The sequence below is a fragment of the Panthera pardus genome, unplaced genomic scaffold (assembly GCF_024362965.1).
Source record: "Panthera pardus isolate Hobbes unplaced genomic scaffold, ASM2436296v1 HiC_scaffold_8, whole genome shotgun sequence".
Lineage (NCBI taxonomy): Eukaryota > Metazoa > Chordata > Mammalia > Carnivora > Felidae > Panthera > Panthera pardus.
The window spans coordinates 37,423,632-37,434,434 of NW_026527013.1; the positions used below are offsets into that span (position 1 = coordinate 37,423,632).

Consider the following 10,803-nt stretch of genomic DNA (forward strand, 5'->3'; position numbering starts at 1 on the left):
TGTATGTCTGGGTTTTGTACGTGTATATATTGGTTATGTGTGTGAATTTGCTGCCCCTTTGGGTCTTACCGTGTGTGGTGTGTGTGTGTGTGTGTGTGGTGTGTGTGTGTGTGTGTTTGTGTGTGTGTGTGTGTGTGTGTGTGTGTGTGTGTGTGTGTGTGTCTTTGTGTGTGTGTGTGTGTTCTCCTCGGGGTGTCAGTGGCCGTGTCTGCAGTGTGGGTCTGTGTGTGAATCTGTCCATAAGCCCCATACCTGTGTTCCCAGGTGAGGCTGGGTGTGATTCTGTGCTTGTGGTGTCTGTTTATTTCTCTGTGAGTATGGGTGTCTGTGAACCTAAGAAATGAGCTGCCACAAAGCGGACTCCCCAAAGGTGACCCCCAGCGATGGGTGAATATGAGACAATCCATCTCTTCATTAGATTCTGTTGGGAAAAGTGTATATCCACATGCAAAAGAATGAAAATGAACCCTTCCCTTACATGATACACAAAAATCTACTTAAAATGGCTTAAAGACTTAAATGTAACACCTGAAACCATCATACTTGTAGAAAAAATCAAAGAGGAAATCTCCTTGACTATGCTCTAGGCAATGAGATTTGGGGATTGGCACCAAAAGCATACGAAGTAAAAGTAAAAATAAACAATTGGGCCCACATCAAACTAAAAAGCACAGGGAAGGAAAGGGAAGGAAACCATCAACAAAATGGAAAAGCAACCTACAGAATTGGAGAATACATTTGCAGACCATCTCCAAGAAAGAGTTAATATACAAAACAAATAAGGAGTTCATATGAATAGTTAACCTTCAAAATAAAACTACCAGTTATGTTACCAGGAAAAAGAAAATGGCTTATTTCGGAATAGCAGAGAACTGCCACTTGGGAGAAGGAAGCTATAGCAAGTCTGGAGAACAAAGGAGAGGAACACTTTTATAGAGGAAAGGAAGAAATTGGGAGGGCTATGATATAGTAAAAGTCCATTGGAGTAAACTGGGAGATCCAAGTATAGTGGCTTTTCATTGCTTCAGTTGTGACCGTCATCAGCTGTGCCATCATGAGGGAAGAAGAAAGACCTTTCTTTCTCTTGCTGAGATAGTATAGCATAGCTGAAGAGGTATCAGCTTACAAGATATGTCTCCTTCCAGTGGGTCTGCAGGAAATGACACGTGGTAGAGCCTGTGAGCTTCCCCCTTCTGGCCCCCTGACTCCCTTTTCTTTAAGGTTTTATTTTCTTTCCAGGTCATCAGCATACAGTGTTGCATTCGTTTCAGGTATACAATAGAGTAATTCAACACTTCCATTTTAAATAAAGTTTCCTCTTACAATTTTCCCAAAGTCAACAGCAAAGAAACCATATAACAGGGTGAAAAAGTGGGCAAGGACCCAAATAGACTTTTTCCAAAGAAGACATACAAAAGGCTAACCGGTATAAGAAAAGATGCTCAACATCACTAATTGTCAGGGAAATGCAAACCAAAACCACAATGAGCTATTACTTCACACCTGTTGGTTAGGATGGCTATTCTCCAAAAGTTAAAAGATAACAACCGTGGGCAAGGATGTGGACAAAAAGTGAACCCTTAAGCACTATTTCCAGGAATGTAAATTGGTACAGCCATTGTGGAAAACAGTTTGGAGGTTCTCAAAAAGTTAAAACTAGAAATACCATATGATCCAGCAATCCCACTTCTGGGTGTAGATCACTATCTCAATGAGACATCTGTACTCCCATGTTCATTGCCATATTATTCAGTAGCCAAGATATGGAAACAACTTTAAGTGCCCATCAAAATAAAGAAAAATGGCCTGTGCATTCAGTGGAATATTATCTGGCCAGAAGAAAGAAGGAAGTTCTACCATTTCTGACAACGTGGGTGAACCCAGAGGACATGATTCTAAGTGAAATTTGTCAGACACAAACAGACAGATATTGTACAATCTCATGCACATGTGAAATCTTCGTCTAAAGAAAAGTTAAACTTGTAGAGACAGAGAGTTGAAGGGTAGTTACCAGAGGCTGGAGGGTGGGCAAAGGGGGAGATACTGATCAAAACGTACAAACTTTCCATGGTAAGATGCACAAGTTCTAGCGACCTAACGTACAGTACGGTGACTACAGTTAACAATACCATATCGTATACTTGGAATTTACTAAGAGAGCAGATCTCAAGTGTTATAACCACACCACAAAAACAAAGTAGCTATGGGTGGTGATGGATATGTTAACTAGTTTCATTGTGGTTATCACTTCACAGTGTATGCATATATCAACATATCCCATTGTAAGTCTCAAATACATAAAATTTTTATTCACCAAAAATAATAAATAAGTAAGTAAATAAAGACCAAAATAAAGAGATAAATGAACAAAATTCCAATGTGTGAAAATGACTTTGGATAATGCCTGAAACACAGTAACAGCCACCAGAGATACAAGAGGACCTGGGAAATAGATACATACGCGGTACTTCAGTATACCTGGAGCAAAAAGGTGAGGAGAGAATACAGGCTTCTTTTAAGAGATGAAGCTGGAGAAGTAACCAAAGCCTGTTTCTGCAGGACCTTGCAAACCAGTAAAGAATTTTGTGCCTTTTCCAGAAAGTACTGAGAAGCCATTGAAGACTTTCAATCGTTCACTGACTGATTGCTGAGCTTTCATTGTTAAAAGGTCATTCTGATTGGAGATGGAGAATGGGTTGACGTGAAATGGAAGTGGGTGGCAGGAAAAGTACACAGGCCAATTTTAAGGCTGCACATGAGATGATGGTGGCCTGGCCTATGTTAGTTGCGCAAGACTGGAAGTAGTGGGAAGATGAGGCAATTGTTTCAAGATATACAAGTGAGAGGTCTTGATGATTAGCTATTGGGGTTGGGAGAGAGGGAGAGGTCTAATGGGTCAGTTGCTACAGTGGGATCGAGAAGGGCAAGAGACAACTTGCATTGAGCTACGACAGGATGACCTTGGTGGCAATGATACAACTGGGAGGTGAAGGCCAGAACCCAGATGACCATATGTTGAGGAGAGGCCGGGAAGTGAAGAGTGGAGTCAAGATTATTGACTTGTCAACAGTACTGCTTGTTGCCACCTAACATCCATTCCCACCTTCTCTCATATTGAGAGAATTCCTGATATTTAGTTGGGTACATGGCTTTGTAGACTAAGACTTTACATTACCATGAAGTGGTAAGTTATGGGCAACAGAATGCAAATGGAAGTGAGGTGTGCTATGGGCAATGGCGTTAAAAGAAAGGATATGCTCTCCCCTCCCCATTTTCCTTGCCTGCTGGCTGCAAGCAGATCTGATGTGCTGAGTCATCTTTGACCTTGTCAGTAAGGAACCAGAGAGCAACAATACAGAATCCTGGGTATCTGACACGATAGGGTAAAAATTCTGGGTTTGAACATATACCTAGACTGTTACATGAAAGAGAAATACATATTTTGTTGAAGCCATGGTTATTTATAGCTCCTGTTAGAGCAACCCGATCTATATCCAAACTATTACAGAATTTGATACAAGAAGAGAGTGGCTGATAGTTTAGAACCCAACATAAGTGGCATATGTTTGGTGGGCAGGCAGTAGGTGGGAAAGCACAGGTATTACAGGCTGCAGGTCTGGTGACAGTTTTTATGTTGTGACAAAACACTAAGCTGTTGTCTATGATCATTCTCATGGCGGATCACATGCCATCAGAACCTGAAACTCAAGAAGAAATTAATAGAAATATTTGGAATGTTGGTGTCTGTGGGATGCATTTTGCCACTTTCACCAGGAACCTGCCACAAGCAGATCTCAGGCTAGGGTCAGCCAGTCTGCCAGCACTGATTCAAGGGTATACAGCTCTTCTAAGGAAGCTCTTCCTGCCTGTAGATGACAATCCAACTTGGCGGCAACGAGAGTGACTACTAGTGCCTCCAAAGCCTGAGAGAGGCAAAAACTTCTGCACCCCAAACTCAAGGAATTACAAGTGGCTTTCAATAGGTAGCCTAAGCAGGACAGGACACCCAAGCCTTTCTCAGTCACCTCCCCAATATGGCTGACTCAAGATAAATTGGCTAAGTGTAAAATAGCTGTCATTGATTTAGTAGGGAGACTTGGTAAATCCCAGAACAAGCTACACAGAAGACCAGAGTTTTCAGGCCCCAAAACTATGCCTGAACAAAATATTTCAGTATGATTATTTACATATGGAATTTGACAGACATAAAAGTAGACCAGAAGCCTAAATTTTTGAGGGAATTTTCTTGCAAAAGAAACCATAGCCTAGGAAAATGGGGAGGAGAGAGCATATCCTTTCTTTTAACGCCATTGACAACAAGGCATAGACTAGTTTGACCTCTAATACAATCCTTACGATCCCCTTTCTGCGCCACAGGAAGTGGGCTGCAAAAGCCATCCTATCCTCAAGAAGGGTATATTCTTCCAAACATCCACTTCAGATTTGTCCACAGAGGATGATGAACATGAAAGAATGTTCCAGAGGGAAAGACAAAAGCTAAAGATGACAGTAGAGGAAGCAACTCCTCCCAGACAGCAGAATCAGGACCTACTGAATGAACTGAGACCCCAAAGAGTGCCAGGACAGGGTTCTGCCATAATTCATGCCCAGGGGAGTTGGATCATTGCTAGGCACCTATGTTACCTCATTATTCACTCTTCTCTTTCCAGTATTGGAGTTTTTAGAGCAATACCTACTCCAGGGATATATATTGGTTGGTTTGGAGACTAGACATAACTCATGCTTTAGTTTATAGTTTGTCAGATAGGAACTCTATCCCTCCTGAATGGAGAGAACCAAGGAGTAACAAGAGATACTAAATTTTGACCCAGATGTAGTCATTCTATGAGACCTGGAGGTTATATTTCTTGAATATGACAATGTTCTATGCGTGGGGATGATGCTCTGTGTGTATTTGCGGACAGTTGTTTAATCAAAGGGGTAGACCCTGACAGAAACTGTTAGTGGTCACTCAATAGTCATGCCCTCAGTTCTCTCATAGACATGGAATGCCCTATTTCTGGCTGAACATATAACCACTCAAAAAGAAAGACCACATTTCCCAGCCTCTCACAAAGCTACGTACAGCCAGGCGACTAAGTTCAGACCAATTAAATGTGAGCAGAAGTGATATGGAAAACTTTCTGGTTATTCTCTGAGGCTAGAGGCATGTCCTCCCCTTTCCCACGTTCACTTCCCACTTCCTGAATGTGGACATGATGCTGAGTCGTCTCAGTTCTACCCTAGAGGTGGTGGAGCACCTTCACAGAAGGAACCTGAGTCCCTGAGAGGGTGGAGCTGCTAAGCCAGCTATGGACTGCATATGCCCAGACTATTCAGGAAGGAAGGAATAAATTACTGTGTGTGCTTGTTGAAGCAACCGAACCTATATCTAACCAGACATTACTCTAAAGGATTTGTTCATATTGTAGACAGTAGGAAGCTAATAACAGCATTTGAACTCTCATGATTTGTTACAAGTATTTTTGTTCTAGTGTTGAGTAAATTGATGATATGCCAGTATCACCAAATGAAAATCACTAATCCTGAGTTTCTAGAACTTGAATAAATCTATCAATAACCCAAATCAGTCATTGTTTCCTCTTTTCTATGTTTGCAAACGTGGATGGGAATTGGGAAGAAGGCCAACCACCTGAAACAGATAAATTTACACATCACACAGTTAGAAAAATGAAGGTAAAATTCCAACAAAGGATACATGTTCAATATTTTGTGAAATACTGGGACTGCTTTGAAATGTATACTATCAATACCTCCTTTTAAATAACCTTCTTAGATTTTGCGAACTCGAGACTCTAAGGTCTACCTTTCCCTCTTCTGCTGAGTATCACAAGGTCTCCTCTCCCGATCTAAATGCTACAAACTTTGTTATGAGACAGTCTTATGGGACAATATCTAGAGGACTTTAAATGTGACAGTTTTTAAAAGAAACCCTGACATTTTTGTGGGTTCAGTGTTCAGGGCTCAGAGTACTTGTGACTGATGAGCAACCTCTTTCCTTTCATCAGTGCAAGACTTTGTGATAAAATCTTTCTCGACTTCTGTGTCTGTTATCTTAAAATCTATTACACCTGGCACTATAGTCTGTGACCTATTTCTCTTGACATACTATTAAAAGTCAAGATATATTCATTGTTTCATTTTCCCTCACGGCCCCCAAGCCCCACCTTCCACAGGCAAAGGAGATGGTCTTTTAGGCCTAGGAGCCAATGAAAGTGATCCAGTACTTGGTTTGTTCCAAGTCTGGGAAAGTTCCTCCTGCCCCAGAGCTGGCATCGAAATTGCAAAAGGTAAGCAGTTCTCAGAGGCATCGAAATTGCAAAAGGTAAGCAGTTCTCAGAGGAGACAGAGACAACAGCTCCCCCATCCTCCCAATATCTCAAGTCCCTTAATAGAGTCTGTTGTTGAAGTTGGTAGGTATTTGTGTTCATTTTCTTTCTCGCCAGTAGTCTGACTCTTGTTTGTATTCATGAAGAAATTGTTGACCTTATGGATTCATTCGCAGCACTATGACCTCAAAGATCTCTCTGAGACACGTACCGACACACTGCCTTTTCTCCAACTTGCCTAGGTGGTTCCCTGAGACAAATGTGGAGCTGGTTTCAAATCTTCTCTGTGACCTGGTGTGCCTGATGAGGACCAAGGAGTAAAACGGCTACTTCGACCTTCAAATTTTCTGACTCCAAGACCCGAGGCAAAACAATTCTCCACACTTTAATTTGATAAAGGATGTGCTAAACCAAAGGTCCCAACTTGAAAAGGTAAAACCAAAAAAGTTTTTCAACTTTGAAATGTTGGCAAAGACCCCCTGGTAAGGTGTCTGTTTCATAACCAAAGATCATGAGATTCAAACCCCATCCATGCCTGGCCCTAGAAAGTACAAATTCCCAGGAGAGGTGTTCTAGCAAGTGACTAAAAACACAGGCTTGGCAGCCAAACAGGTTTGTATTTAAATCCTGGCCTTGTCACTAAAACCAAATGTCCTTGAGGAAACTGCTTAGCTAAAACCTTAGTTTTTTATCAGTCAAATGGAGATGTTAATGGTACCCATTTCTTAGTGTTGTTGCAGAGATTACATGAGATAATCAATGACGCCAAAGGAGAAGAAGACAAATGGAGCTCTGGAAGAATGATTAATCTCTCCCAGAAAGTGGCTAGCATCCTCTCTGATACATGGGCCCTCAGCCATGGGGACCAACTGATGATATTCCTGCCCCCAGCACCAGAAACCTACTGGAGCTGCCTGGCCTGGGTGCGATTGGGGAAGACATGGGAGAGGGGCCCCTGGGACAGAGGCTCCTATGGGATTCCCGTCTCAGTCATTCACAGAATGGAGAGATGGTAAAAAGATGTCCATCTGATGCCTGAATTCTTCCCATTGTGTGGGGGGTCTATAAACAGGCTAAGGTTTCATCTCAGCTCCACGAACTGCCACTTTTGTAATATCATCCCTCTCTGAGCCTCAGTTTCCTTATTTGTGAAATGGGCACAGTAATAGAGTCAGACGTATGTGTTTTTGTGAGAATGAAACACAAATTATCCATAGAGAGTACTTAACTACCTTGTAGGCCATTTATCACCTCAAGGAAATCTTAGCCTCTGAGAGGCTCCAAAATATAAATATTTTTTGGAATTAGGAGGTTCCTAGGAAACTCAAAGGACATGTTCCCTGGAGATTTCCCATGAAGTGTTTGCCATTATAAGTTACCACAAATGGCTCAGCCTATCGCTTTTGCCTGATAATAGGCTTGTAGTTAAAAAACAAAACACCCAAAAGAGCATTCAAAGAGCAGGTATCCTTGAGAATGCCAGGTGTGGGAGGCACAAAGAAGACAAGACAGGAGTGAGCCACACCATGGCTGAAAAGAAGCCCTTGAGTACTTCAGGAAGTAAGTCCTATTTTTTGAAGGCCCTACGCTTGGAGGCTCATCTTTGCCATGTAGTTCCCAAGAGTTGGGGTGCCTGAGGTAGCTCACAAACCCCTCAGTCCTCTGGGACAACTTCTGTATTATGAGATCCTCCTGACTGTGGGTCACCACACCTGGAGTGGGGTTTCTTGTGAGACTGTGTCTCTGCCTCTCCTGTTTCCATATATTTTGTCCTTTTATCCGTTATTTTACAGACACTGTTAAGCTATCTTTCAGATCCTTTTCAGAGGGAATTGTTCCATAAGCAGCTGTTGAATTCTTGTGTTCATGGGAGGAGGTGAGTTCAGGATCCTCCCATGCTGCCATCTTGACCCAGCTCCACAGTCCATACGCTAACCCACATGTGAAATAATACATTTTTAAAACCACTCTTTGGACAAAGAGCAATGAGACGTTTCTTCTTAACGTGTATTCTGAAATGCTATCAAAAGTCTATAGAATGAAAATCACTGAGCTAGAAGCTGGAGCTAAAGACAAATGAGACAAAGTTCTACCCTCAGAGGGCTGAAACACTCCTAGGGGAGATGAGATCGATGAAGGAGCAATTTCATGCAATCAGGAAGGTCCTAGGTAAATTGACAAGGAGTTCAGAAGGAAAAGAAACTCCCTTCAGCTAGAAAATCAAGAAAGGATGCTGCAAGGAGGTAGCACAAGATGCATATTCCCACTGCAAAGAAGCCATGCTGGGGGACTATACCTTTGTTTTCATTGTATTGCTTCTGCTTAAAAACAGTTTAGGACTATACTTTGGGAAAGGGTCACCAAGGAAAGCAGCGTCATTACTCTAAACTTTCCTTTTATATTCAAAAGTATACTTCCCAGAATGAGATTTCAATATCCCACTTTTAATCGTGGATAGAACAACTACACAAAAGATCAACAAGGAAATAGGAGAGTTGAACAACACTGCAAAACAACTATGTTGATTCAAAGTGAATAAAAGTTGTTTGTTTGTTTGTTTTAATTTTAGACAGAAGGGAGAAGACTTTCATTTAAGCCCAAGTTAAGATAGCCACCCAGGATACAAAATCTTCACAAAGAAGAGACTTCTCTGAGGAAGGAACAGTCAGTGCAGGATTACATATGTTTTTTTCACACGAAGCATCATAAATCATCATGGCCAATGACATTCCAGAAAGTTATAGACTTTATCTCATGTTTTAGGATCTGCAAGACTGTATGACTTTAATCTTATGGAAACCAGGGACATGTTTTTCTTGTTCTTTATGTTTGAAATGCTCCTTTTTGGTTATTTTTATTTTTATTTTTTGAAGCTTTCAATTTTTTATTTTTTTAAAAAAATGTTAGAGAAGGAGGGAGCCAAACCGTAAGAGACTCTTAAAAACTGAGAAAAAACTGAGGGTCAATGGGGCAAGGGAGGGAGGGGAAAGAGGGTGGTGGGCATTGAGGAGGGCACCTGTTGAGATGAGCACTGGGTGTTGTATGGAAACCAACTTGACAATAAATTTCATATTTAAAACATACTAAAAAATAAAAAAAATGAAAAAAAAAAGGTGAAATTGACAACACTTAAAAGCCGTCATTCTGACCATTTGAAAATGGACAATCCAGTGGCTTTTACTATAGTCCTGATGTTGCACAACTATTACCACTAAGTCTAAAATATTATTATCATTCTGAGAAGAAATCCCATATCTCAATTCCTGCCACGCCAATTCCCTGGCAACCACTAGTCTACTTATGTCTCTTGGTTCTGCCTGTTCTGGAGATTTCATATAAATGCAATTATACAAGACACGGACTTTTGCTTCTTTCACTTAGCACAATGTTCTTGAAGTTCATCTACACATGTGACAGTACTGCATGCCTTTTGATGACTAGACAATATCCCCTTGTACAGTTTTACCACCTTTGATGTATCTGGTCACCAGTTGATGAACAACTGGGTTGTTTCCACATTTCAGGAATTGTGAATAGTGCTCCTATGAACATTTATGTACAGGTTTTTGTGGGAATATATGTCTCAATTCTCTTGGGTTTATACCTTGGAATGAAATTGCTGTGCCATATGGCAACTCCATTTTTAACTTATTAAGAAATTACCAAACTGTATTCCAGAGTAGCTGTACCATTTCACATTTCCACAAGCAGTGTTTGAAAGTTCTGATTTCTCTACATCTTTGCCAACGTTGATTTTTTTCCTTCCAAGATTTTATTTAAAATTCGTTTAATGTTTATTTATTTTTGATACAGAGAGAGAGAGAGACAGAGCATGAGCGGGGGAGGGGCAGAGAGAGAGGGAGACACAGAATCCAAAGCAGGCTCCAGGCTCTGAGCTGTCAGCACAGAGCCTGACGCGGGGCTCGAACTCACAGACCACGAGTTCGTGACCTGAGCCAAAGTCGGACGCTCAACCGATTGAGCCACCAGGCGCCCCTCCTTCCAAGATTTTATTTAAATCCAACTTAGTTAACATGTAGTGTACGACTGCTTGCAGGAGTAGAATTTAGTGATTCATCCCTTACACACAACACCCAGCGGTCATCACAAGTGGGCTCCTTAATGCCCATCAGCCATTTAGCCCATCCCCCCAACCACTTCCCATCCACCAATACTCAGTTTGTTCTCTATAGTTAGAAGTCTCTCAGGGTTTGCCTCCCTCGCTGTTTTTATCTTAGTTTTCCTTCCCTTCCCCTACGTTCATCTGTTTTATTTCTGATATTCCACATGTGAGTGAAATCATATATTTCTCTTTCTCTGACTGACTTATTTTACTTATTTCACTTATGAACTAGTTCATAAACTAGGTCCATCCATGTCTGTGCAAATGGCAAGATTTCATTCTTTCTGTAGTCTGAGTAATATTCCATTATATACATATACACTGATTCTT

The 10,803-nt window shown here is 41.3% G+C and overlaps 1 long non-coding RNA gene across 1 annotated transcript; it reads left to right on the forward strand.

Moving 5' to 3' along the window:
• The first annotated feature begins 6,611 nt into the window (after positions 1 to 6,611).
• On the forward strand, positions 6,612 to 9,314 carry LOC109261501 (uncharacterized). The gene is made up of 3 exons (XR_008420549.1): positions 6,612 to 6,782; positions 7,080 to 8,226; positions 8,920 to 9,314. It is a non-coding gene; the product is annotated as an uncharacterized LOC109261501 (long non-coding RNA).
• The last annotated feature ends 1,489 nt before the right edge of the window (positions 9,315 to 10,803 follow it).